Raw genomic sequence first — 12032 nt, 5'->3', positions numbered from 1 at the left:
GACCACGAAATTTTGTATTAATTTTTTTTATTAAAAATAATAAATGGACAGTGAATTTTATCAAGATTGAAGTAGTAGTAGTCAAAAATGAGGTTTTGCCTAAGAAATTCCTCAATTTAGCAGCTATGACTATGAAATTTTGTAATAATTTTTATCATTAAGAACAAAATAAGTACAGAAAAATTCATTAAGATCGAAAAACTTTAACATATAGCTGCCAACTAACCGATTGTTCGGTTATGCAAATTTGTATTTCCATCTCTCGATATTTTCATAAAAAATTGTCAAAAATAATAAAATAATATCAAAATAATGTTCTTTTTTGTATATATTAAGCATTCATTTTGATATTCATATTCATAAATAATTTTTATTTGCACAGCAAATTATGTCAACTTTACTTGTTTGTCATTTATAAAATAGCTTTTTTGTGCTCACCGCATATTTTTTCAATCACTTTTAATGTATGTATTTGGTATTATCAGCAAACATGCTATTGTCACGCCAAACAAACGTCTGGCTGCTGTACAAATTTGAATTACGATTTGCAATCTCTCAATCAATCAAGCTACAACACGCAATCATACATACATCACTCAGACGACGTGTGCGCGAGCAATTATTAACGCATTTAAAATGTCAAAAAAAAAACTGCTTAAAAATATCAAAACATAATATGAGACCACAATAAATTTAAGTGTTTTTATTGCGCACATATTGCCTAACAACTATTTCATGCTCAATTTCCATTGTTAGCCAGTCAATAAACTGTATAAATATTTGCCAGCTGTGCTAGAAGCAGGTGTAGCATGTGTGTGTGCTAGAATGAAATTTGCATTAATATTGAAATATTATAGCAGACATGTTCATAAAAAATTGTAAAAATTTAATGCATAAATAATGCGATTTAATTTTTTTTTCTGGCTAGAAATTACTCGCACTATACAAATGTCACTCATACGCCGTGTCAACTGGTTTTAATATGTGAATGTTTATTAAAATGGAAATTGTGATTGGTTTTTTTTGTTTAAATATCTGCAAATTGTTGTAGCAAAAAAGACATCATTGCACACTTTAAAATTGTATAAAAACTTATAAATCTGATAAAAATTAGTTATGTAGGCTTTTGGTATGTTATTTATATATTTAAAGTTATAAATGGCATCTATGTGCAGCTACGGCTTACTAGAGCTGGAAAAATAAACTAAATTGAGAGACAACAAGAAACAACGTTAAAACGTCAACTGCACCGAAGCTTTAATACCCTTCACAGTTGCATTTCTTATAGCATGGGTATACAAATATTTTTAACTTGATTTTGATCGCTCAGTTTGTATGGCAGCTGTATGCTATAGTGCTACGATTAGAACATTGTTTTCGAAGATTGTAGCATTGCTTTAGATAATAATCTATGCCAACTTTCGTAAAGGTGTCTTGTAAAATAAAAAAATTTCCATACAAGAACTGAATTTAGCTCGTTTAGTGTGTATGGCAGCTATATGCTATAGTAGTCCGAACTGAATAATTTTTTGGAAGATTTTAGCGCTGCTTCAGGCAATCTCAAACATGCCAATTTTCGAGAAGATAGCTCGCCAAAAAAAAGGTTTCCATACACGAACTTGATTTAGATGGTTCAGTTTGTATGACAGCTATATGCTATAGTGATCCTATATCGCTTATTTCGACAAATAAGCAGCTCCTTGAATAGGAGGGGACGTGTGCACAATTTCAGATTGAAATCTCAAAAATTAATTTGTGAGAGAGCACAGCAATAAAAATAACCACAAAATTGGTTTTATATGTAAATACAAGTATGTATCTAATCGCTTTTAATGAATCAATCTCTACGTTGGTTTATAAACTTATCTAGTTAATTAATTCAGTACTTACCGAGTATATGCATTTAAAATAATTTTAACATCATTTGACACTAATAACATTTGGTTGCGTCCCACTGCTACTGCTACACATATACATAGAAATAATCGTTTAAGCTATACTATTGTTTACGCACAAAAATGCAAATTTCCAATGAATTTCAATTGCAAACTCGCTAAAATTTGTCAGACTTTGAACGTTTCACGCGAAATGTCCGCTGTGGCTTGTGATTTCGGAGGCGTCCGCGACAAACACATAAATGCATTTGCATTAAGCATATAATGCGCATATTTACGCTGGAGTAGGCGCGTGTGTATGTGTGGGTAAATACACACACACACACACATATACATGCATACAAAAATAGCGCTTTCAGTGATTATTTAAGCACCAAATTGAATGCGCTCGAGAGACATTTTCCATTTGACGGCGCTAACGGTAACCGCAAAGCCGACGAGCGTTCATAAAATTCGCAAAAAATCAGCGTTCGTATATATTCACAAGCAATTAACATCAGCATTTGGCGCCTGTTGCCCAGCTTTATTACATATCAAAGCCACCAAGCGCCACAGCGGTTGACTTTTTTGCCACTTTTAATTGCTACCGCATTTGCAGTCACAACCGATTTGATGCAACTGTGGGAATATTTGTACAGAGATATGCGTAGGAAATACACTCATTTAATGCTTATTAGGGTGGCACTTAAGTAAGAATGTAATTTTTTTTTTAGTTTTTTTCACTCAATCGGTAATATTATATAATGGTTATATATCGCATATATCAGTTATAAACCCGTTTAAAGTTCATTTATAGTCATGATACAAGGTTCAAATTTGAGTTTAAGCTGTAAAATCACATTTTTTATTTTTAGTTTTTAATTATTCGATTTAAACGTAATCAAATATTTCGAGGTATATACCTACAAGCACTTGATACCGATCGCTCAGTTTATACGACAGCTATATGATATAGTGATGCGATCTAAAAATTTTTTTCGGATATTACACAATTACACCGGACAAAGCGATGAATAGACGGACATGGCTAAATAACTCAGCTTCTCATGCTGATCATTAACATATATATTATACAGGCCTTTCGACGTTTAATTCTGATCTGGGAGTAAAATTAAAATTTTCAATTTTAAATTCAAATTTTCAATTTTTAATTTAAATTTTCAATTTTAAATTCAAATTTTGAACTTTTAATTTAAATTTTCAATTATTAATTACAACAATTCACATTTTTCTCAAAATCGAAATAAAAATTGTTAATCTAGTTTTTAATCCAAAATTGAAAAATTCGCGTCCCTGGTGCTAGGTAATTTGATTTATAAATTATTCAATTGTTGTTCCATTCATGTAATTTGAAAATTTAAAGTAGAAATTAAAAATAATCATCCACACTTTTCAGTACCACCCTAATATAATACTATTTTCGACTTGGTTAAAAAATCCGCTAGAACACGCTTGCGCACATGTGCCACCCTAATATACAGTATTAAGTATAATGCAAAAACAATTCACAAACTTTTAAGTACCACCCTAATCCACTCTGTATTGCCTTTAAGCTGTGGCTCTTTACCACCAGCACAGCTCTTCCGCATCTAAAACATTCACAATCTTCGGCTTACGTTTGTTGGTTGACTCATCAATTTTGGTCAAAAACCAATTTGCCCCTTACGGTATTTACCGTAAACTAACCTCACCTACATATGTACTTTGCCCACATACACCCACACACACACACACCACACTAAAACTGTAAATAAGTGGGTTTGAGCACATAAACTACACCAACAACATGCGGCAATAAAGTTTTAATTAAACTGGAGAATTCATCACGACTTTTAAATTGAAACTCACAATTAACTAAGATTGATGAATTGCCGCCAGTCGGTCCAAATGTTGGCGTGGTAACTACTAAAATCACCGAAATGTGCTAGTGGCAGTCGTAAAAGCTGTTTGAGTGCCTTTACTGTTATAATAACTGTGAGTTCAAGTGTAAATGCTTTAAAAGAGTTGATCTCTTTTTACACAAACATCTATTTAAGTGAGTACTTCACACTTAATTGCTTTAAAGAAGGTGAAAATGACAGCTGGAAGATAGTGGTATACAGAGAGACATGGGGAAAGCGGGAGTTAACTACAATACTTGTATAATGAGAGAGATAAAGAGAGAGATTAATCTATATAAAGAGGAAGATAAATTTATGTAAAGAGGGAGAAAAGCCAAAAAGATATAAAAAGTTAGTAGAAAGGAAGAGAGAGATACATATGTAGTGAGAGGAAGTGCGGGATTAATCTTCGAGGTTTAGGTTTATTAAAGAGGTTACAGGAAGTATGAAAATTTATACGAGTACTTATTTATATTTACCAACCTTAATGGAGGGATAGTCAGAGATAACAATATGTATATATATAATATATATAGACAGATTTCGAAGTTCGTAGTGAAATAGATATAGTAAAGAGAGAGACAGATGTGTAGAGAGAGACAAATATTGATTTAGAGAGAGATAGATATAGAGAGACCCAAAATATATTAAAAAAAAAAATGGAGAGACATATATAAAAATAGGCAGAGGTAAAAACCCATAAATAGATATATATATATGTGTTATATAGAGAGATATAGAGATAAAGATAAAAATGTATATGCGATATACTATAAAGTACAGGGTGATCATGGTGTGGTTCAATAACATGAACAAAATTGAAACCAACTTTACAACTCCAATAATATTTGAAAGCTTGTAGTTTGTTAGTACAGCAATAAAAGATTAAGCTCAAGCTTTCTCCCGTAGATCGATGTTAGAGCGGAAAGTTTTTTATAACACCCTGAAACACTATCGTTTTCATGGAACACCATTAAGTACTGTACACAAAAAGGTCAGTGGGAACTAATGCGTGCGAGAAGTGGTCACTTTTAGGGCCTTTAAGGTAGCTGCATATGTTCAAGGGCTTTTTTACAAAAAAATAAAAATAAAAACACTTGCTTCACAAGGCTAACAAATACCGTTTCGACCTCTACAATTGTTGGTTATATGATATTACTATTCAATTGTGAAAAGTAGTAAATAATTGGTAATTCTAATTTTACAAAGATAAAACGAAGTATAGTCGTTAAAGGTCGTAGGTTTAAAGCATGGGTTGCAAGTCAGAGACTATCCTACCTAATTACAATGGGTACGTGTATTTAACGCTGACTGTATTTGAAGTCTGTCAAGATAAGTAGTGGTGTCAGCAAGCGTTTTGCTTTCTTTTTTTTATGCCTTTATAAGATTTTTTGCTCTTTTCAGACTTAACAAATTCAGTTTGCTCTATTCAAACGCAGCAAACCAAGCTTAAAATCACATTAAATACTTTGCAAGTAAAGTGTTGCCATATGGTTTACCAGACATGTGGTCGAATTTTCCATTTATTCACTGAGAAATGTGGTTAGCATTGCGGTTAAAGGAAACAAATGAACATTTCAAAGTGAATTTGTTTAATTTAAATCACTTTTTGTGCTGCTGAGTGTTTCTGTATTAGTAATATATATGTATATATATATGTATATACCTAAACATTGAGATTAAGTAAGGCGCGTGTTTTCAGTGAAACTTTGTTTCGCCTTCGGTGCGGTATGTTTTCGGAAAGCTTATTTATCAAGTAAATAAACATTGAGTGGAGCATGAGTGTGGATAAACTTATTTGGCATTTTTGTGCCTGGGGACTGTTATTATATACTTATAAAATATATATTATATGTGTTTCTTCAGGGCACCACCCCCCTCACACCAATTGAATGCATATAAAATGAGCAAAATTGTTACTGCCTTATTTCCTACATACGAAATAAAAGCAAAGGAAATCAGACCGACAGAACCCCCCAGCGAAACACCGCTCTTTACCATCGATGAGCTGCAACTGGCGGTAAGAAAACTTAAACCAAATAAGTCACCCGGACCAGACGGCATACCAGTAGAAATATTAAAGGCAATAACCGAAAACTACACAAAATTGCTGCTATAAATTCTTAACACCTGCTTCAAAGCCGGCTTATTATTTGGAAAAGACAACAGCGCGTTTTAATTAGTAAAGGAAAGGCAAAAGACAACATGGCCCACAATACATACCTAGTCGGTTAAACTGAGCTGGTATTGCATATATAGCGTATTCCGATTATTGTAGACATGAGGAGAACAACAGTGACTCTAAAAACAAAATAAAGTTATCACCTGGGTGAAAGACTAGACTCCAGGCTTATCTATCACGTTGCGGAAAAACCGTCTAAAATAACTTTCCAACTTAGCAGGCTGATGGCCAACATCGGAGGACAGCCACAGGAAAAACGAAAGCTTCTAATGACGATCACATTGAATGTGTTGCTCTATGGGGCAGAGTTATGATCAGAAATCAGAATTTCTACTCATTGAGGTAAAATAACCGACGTAAAGCCTTTGAAAAAGTTTATCGCACAGCTGCTCTAAGGATAGTTTAGGCATAACGCACAGTTTCATGTGAAGCTGTGTCGACTATAAGCGGAAGCACGCCCATCGACATACCTGCATTTGAAAGGAAGAAAATGTAGACGCTGAAGGAACAAGGAACAAATGTCACCAACACAAAAGACGAAATATAGAATGATACCTTTGGAACGATGGCAAACTTATTAGGAGCAAGAATGTCGGGGGAGATGGTCGGTTTTCAAATGCATATGCTGGCAAAGAAAGGGAAATAGGCTGATTGAAATCAACTGGTATTTTTATCAAAGTTTATGAATTTACATATTTAAATTGCTTAATTCTCCTTTTCGCGGTTTTCAAAAGAAAAAAAAAATTTAGTCAACTCTAATGTGTGAACATATATTCCCCCAACTGTACTATTAATACTTTCGCAAATTCTTTGCGCATACTTTTGTGAATGTAATTGAATTGTCGCGCTGATAAAAAGTTTCCCAAACTCCCGCGTAACTAGCCGGTTCTTTGAGCAGGGTTGCTGTTTTAGCACCGCATAAAAGTAATCTCGAACAACTAATACAAGTCGAAAGCGTACAAACTTCGGCTGCCACATTATTTACGGCGAACTTCCGTTTGCGTAAACTTCACTCGACCAACTCGCATTGGCAATAAGCTAAGTGCAAGCATACACACACCTAACATACATAAAAAGTTAGCATCTACACAACATAACAACAACACAACAACTGCAGTTTGGGAAAAAGTGCCAAGACTCCATAGTAATGCCATCCATAACAATTTTATACAGGCATTCTAACGGCAAAGAGTTATAAAACCAAAAAGAAAGTTTGCTGCAGCTGCACCGAAGCTAAAATACCATTCACAAGAGTATTTTTTATAGCGTAAAAGGGTATGAAAAGATCTTCATCTTGAATTTGTTCGATCAGCTAATGCCAATATATTGGTCTGATCTCAACAATTTACTATCAGATATTATAGTTATGCTTAGAAAAATTATCTGTGCTAAATTTCGTGATGATATCTTGTCAAATAGAAAATTTTTCCATACAAGCACCTGATTCTGATCGTTCAGTTTGTATGGCAGCGATATGCTATAGTGATCCGATATCGGTAATTCCCACAAATGAACAGTTTCTTGGAGAGAAAATGACGCGCAAAGAATTTCAAATTGATATCTTCACGTATATACAGACAAATAGAAAAGCTTAAATCAACTCAGCTCGTCATGCTGATCATTTATTTATATATACCAGTATTTTATAAGATCTGCGACGTTACTTTCTGGGTGTTATAAACTTCATGCCAAATTTAATACAACCTGTTTAGGGTATAACAAATACACAGGTACAGTAGATTACACACACATGTATTTTTGAGCATTTACACTTACGAGGATTTGCTTGTTCTATTAGCCACCATGTTCGGTCTCCTCGTATAAATTTCAAATTACCACTTCTATTACCATTGCTAACCCCGGCAAGGAACAGTTCTGTACATACATATTTCCATTTGCTTTTGTCCTGCTGTGTGCGGCATAACCATTTGGGGCACTGCGTGTTGTGCTTGCAGAGTGTCAGCATCCTGTTGCTACATGTGAGTAAAACAGGCGAGTACATAGAACCTGCTTGTTTTCGTAAATCCCTACTGAACCGTTTATTACTTGGCTCAGAGAAGAAAAGAAAACAAATAGAAACATTGTTAACGGTATTTCCAACTGTACGTTGCATGTTATTGATATCTTTTAGGGGTGTTATAAAATTGTGTGCTTACGGGCTGTTAGCTTAAATAGGTGTGACAGATTTATTTTGAAAGTTCTGCTTCAGCAAAGTAGGTGAAAAAGAGTAGCAACGCTATTTTTTATTAAATCTGAAAATTTGATGAGCTTTTTATTTAATTTTCAGATTTATAGAGTTATTTCCTGTTCGTGTTGAAACAAAAATTCGAAACGCTACTGAGGAAACAGCAAGAGCGGAAGCATTAGTTGAGGTTCGTACTAACCCAGAATCAACTCTTAGATCTTTATCATAGCGGAGACTCAAAGGAGCACAAATCTGTTGACCAACTGATAATTGTATGGAGGTTTGTAGGCGTGATACATAACGCAAAATGATAGAAAATGCCAAAGCTTTTTAATATGAAATCTTATCTAGATAGAAATATGCTTTCCCAACGGTGTGACCATAAATCAATTATAATTTGGTAGACTCCTTTAACATGCAAGGTCTAATATTTTATTTGAATAAATTTAGCTTTAAGAGTTCTTAGAGTAACGATGATTTTCTGAGTCTACGAATCTCAATATCTTCACTTAGCAAGAAGGATTGTCTTTGCAATATATTCTAATAGAAATATAAATAAATAGAAAGTAGCCAACACAGTTCGTAGGACTTTAGTGGTTAGGATAGATTAGATCAAGTTAGATTAGGTTAGGTTTTGGCGCAGGAGATCGCGGGATCGCATTTGAAATTATGAAATGCCGGTACTTTTAGAAACCTAAACGTCCGATGGCTCAGCGTCCAAGATGCTTCAACCTCAAGAATACTTTAAAGTCTCAATATTAGCGGTCTTTATGTTTCTACGAAGTCTAAATTTATCTTCGACGTTGCTAGGATGGATGGCAAGCGAGTTGGGTAGATCCTCATGTACCCTTGAGCTTTTAACAATATAGAAAAAAGTAGACTCAAGTAAATCAGACAATATTTTCCCAAGGTTAGATTTCAATAGCCATTTCCGGGTAAGGATACCCCTTTAGACGTGAATGGAGAAGAGGTTTAGTAGGGGATGCAAAATCTATGTATAACGACGGCTCTAAAATGGACTGCGTTGTAGTTGCGGGCTTATGCTCCAATGATCACGATATCTCTCTCTTTATCCGACCACCAACCTCAGCTAGCATATTCCAAGCGGTAGTACTACGTATATAGAAGGCCTATGGTGTTCTATTGAATAAGTACAGAAAGCAACCGTATACACGTATAGCCAGGCGGCATTGCTGGCCTTGTCGACGCCACTTATTAATTCCAATTCCAGCGTAGTCAACTATTGCAGGAAGAGTTTAAGCTCACTGGCAGGTCAACTCCACTTATCCATAATTTGTGTTTCCTGTCACAGGAACATTTGCGGTAGCGAGTATGTAGACCAGTTGGTCAAGCTAAGAGCCAATTTAGATGAATCCGGATTCGAAATACGGCCGTTTCCAACTCATCGTAACCAGAAACTGTTGTTCAACGTGATGTTGTGGGTTTGCAGTTTTTTACTTTTTTTTTGGTTTTAAAAGAACAGAAAAGAAATTTGACTCCTCAATATTGGCTATCACTTCGGTTCTACAAAGTCTAAGCTTGCGCTCCTTGTGGCTAGAAAGAATGACAAATCTCCACAATGTAATCATATGCCAATATTATTTGCAAATATTTATCTTTCTTCGGCCTATGGCATCATTTAATTTTTATCTAACATAAAGCTCTCTAAACTGTGCTATATTAATACCTGTAGGATTATAAAATTTGCCATGCAAAACGAAATTTATGAAAATTATCAGTTCTTTAGTTTGGTTTTGTACAAACAAATTCCCACAAATTCGCAATCAAATGCGAAATTCTTAAAAAGGCCAAAGTGCTCATGCAGAATATTAGTCCAATTCAAATTGTACTTGTATGCAACAAATTTAGGCCATAGTTGCTAAGTAATCCGGAATTTTGCAGGTTGTAGGATTGTCGGATTTGAAGCAAATAAAGTGAAGCGGCGAGAGTATGCGCCTTTCGTGTGTGTTCGCATTTTATTTTATTGCAATTTTTTTTTTGTATTTTTTCAAACACACAGCAGAAATGCTGAGCACTCTTTATTGTTGATGTTGCTTTTTATTTTTTTTTGTATGGTGCCAGCGTTGCCTGATGCTGCCGAATAAAAACGTAAATTATATTTATTTCGCAAAACCCAACTCTTCGCCAGCGCTTTGCCGACTTGCGCCACGCTGCTTCCTTCTGCTCTTAGTCCGCGCGCACGAATTCGTTGATTCTTTGTGTTAGTTTTTGTTCGTTCTTTTTTACGCTTGTTTATTCGGCAGCTTTTATTGGTTTGACAGCCGTGTGCGGCGGCGACGCTTCGGCTTTGTGCGCTTACAGGCAATTTAAGAATTGCTACCTAGCAGCGCTTAGTTGGCATGCCACAGCGGCACTTGATTGCACTGGATATATGTATGTATGTCTTCCAAGCTTACTTTGTTTATTAAAGCAGCTAGTGTCGGTGTCTAGAATCCCGTGAGCGGATTACAAAGTCTATGAGAAGAATTTACATACAATCTTTGACCCAAATATTGTTTCAGAAATTTTCGCATCTCCTACTAATATCAAATTTAAGCTAGATGTTGAGAAGGTACATAACCTCAAAATGGACACCCGAAAAATGTTTACTCCCACAAGTAATTCTATGAACGAACACGAGTTCTTTCGCAAGAACAGAAAGGCTAAATAGAGGCTAGTGAGAGAAAGCTTTCTGCAGAGCTAGGTGTGAAACTCCGGTGACCGCGAAAGTCGTGGGTCATATTTTAGATATAATGTGCATGCGGATACGAAAATACCTATTGATCAATTTTCACATTTTGTCGAACGATCTTACCACCTAGTCAAGGTCCCAACAGTGGTCACAATAGAGCCCTGGCATTATTACTTTGCGGTAGAACTTCTATAATAAAATTTTGAGTTGGCGAATTGTTATGGATCATGTTTGGGCTGATAATCTCAATTATTATGAACAAATGATCGACCAATGAAAACTAACCTAACTTTAGCTGATTCTTATATAGAGGAGTTCCAATAACTGCTGAACATTGCTCAACATGTTCTAGCAAAGTGAAAATCTTACATTTTAGCTGAGTACACGACCCCACAAAGTCTGCCGTGAAAGAGAAAGTGTCTTCTATAGAAGAGAGTTCGACGAGATTTATCATGTTTACGCTTTTAAAGGATATCGGAGGATGAACAATGTAGAAACGAGAGATTAGAGCTATGTCAGAAAAGTAATATGTATTTAGTAGATATACCTATCTGTCATCCGAAGACGATATATACGAAAAATGGAGAAAAATGGACTTAACGAGATTCCATTATAGAGAAGAGAAAACAACACAAAATACAAGATAGCTTCTTTGAAGATTTTGCTGTGATATTTTTATAAATAAAACCACGATGGGGTATATAATAAATATATTAAAACTGTTTAGAATTTATCGTGCTTGGGTTTTATAAAAAATGTTTTTAGATCTGAGAGTACAAAAAAAAAAAATTAAATAAAGTGTTAGCTTTCTTTAAAAAAAAATTCGGGATTACTGGTTGAAATCTCAATCTCAACCTTAACCAACTACGTGGCGTTTGCACGCCTTAAAGTATGCTAAATTTATGCACGTGTGCACATGTAAATAGTAGACACAAGCTTAAGTTGTGTCTCCTTAGAGACCGATCCGTTATACTGCTCGTCGTACATTGTTGCGGCTTAGCACACAGTGTTGCATTTATGCCTGCCTGTCTGCCTGTTTGACTATCTGGCAGGTTGTGCAAATCGGTTTGTGTTCGATGCTTCTTCACGTTCTTTGTCGGAATATGGCATTGTTGCAAGCAGCATACAGGATTCAGTATAAGCCAGCTGGCGATTTGCGCCCCACACACAAATATAATATATATATATATATATATAT

At 35.0% G+C, this 12032-nt stretch overlaps 1 protein-coding gene across 2 annotated transcripts in view; it reads right to left on the bottom strand.

Annotated features, from left to right (window-relative positions):
* ktub (Tub domain-containing protein ktub) overlaps positions 1 to 12032 on the bottom strand; it is an 82764-nt gene that overhangs the window by 53112 nt on the left and 17620 nt on the right. The window lies entirely within an intron of this gene.

Source organism: Bactrocera oleae, chromosome 4, assembly GCF_042242935.1.
Source record: "Bactrocera oleae isolate idBacOlea1 chromosome 4, idBacOlea1, whole genome shotgun sequence".
NCBI lineage: Eukaryota > Metazoa > Arthropoda > Insecta > Diptera > Tephritidae > Bactrocera > Bactrocera oleae.
The sequence above is the reverse complement of the archived record's forward strand: the minus strand, read 5'-3'. Positions and strand labels throughout refer to the sequence as shown.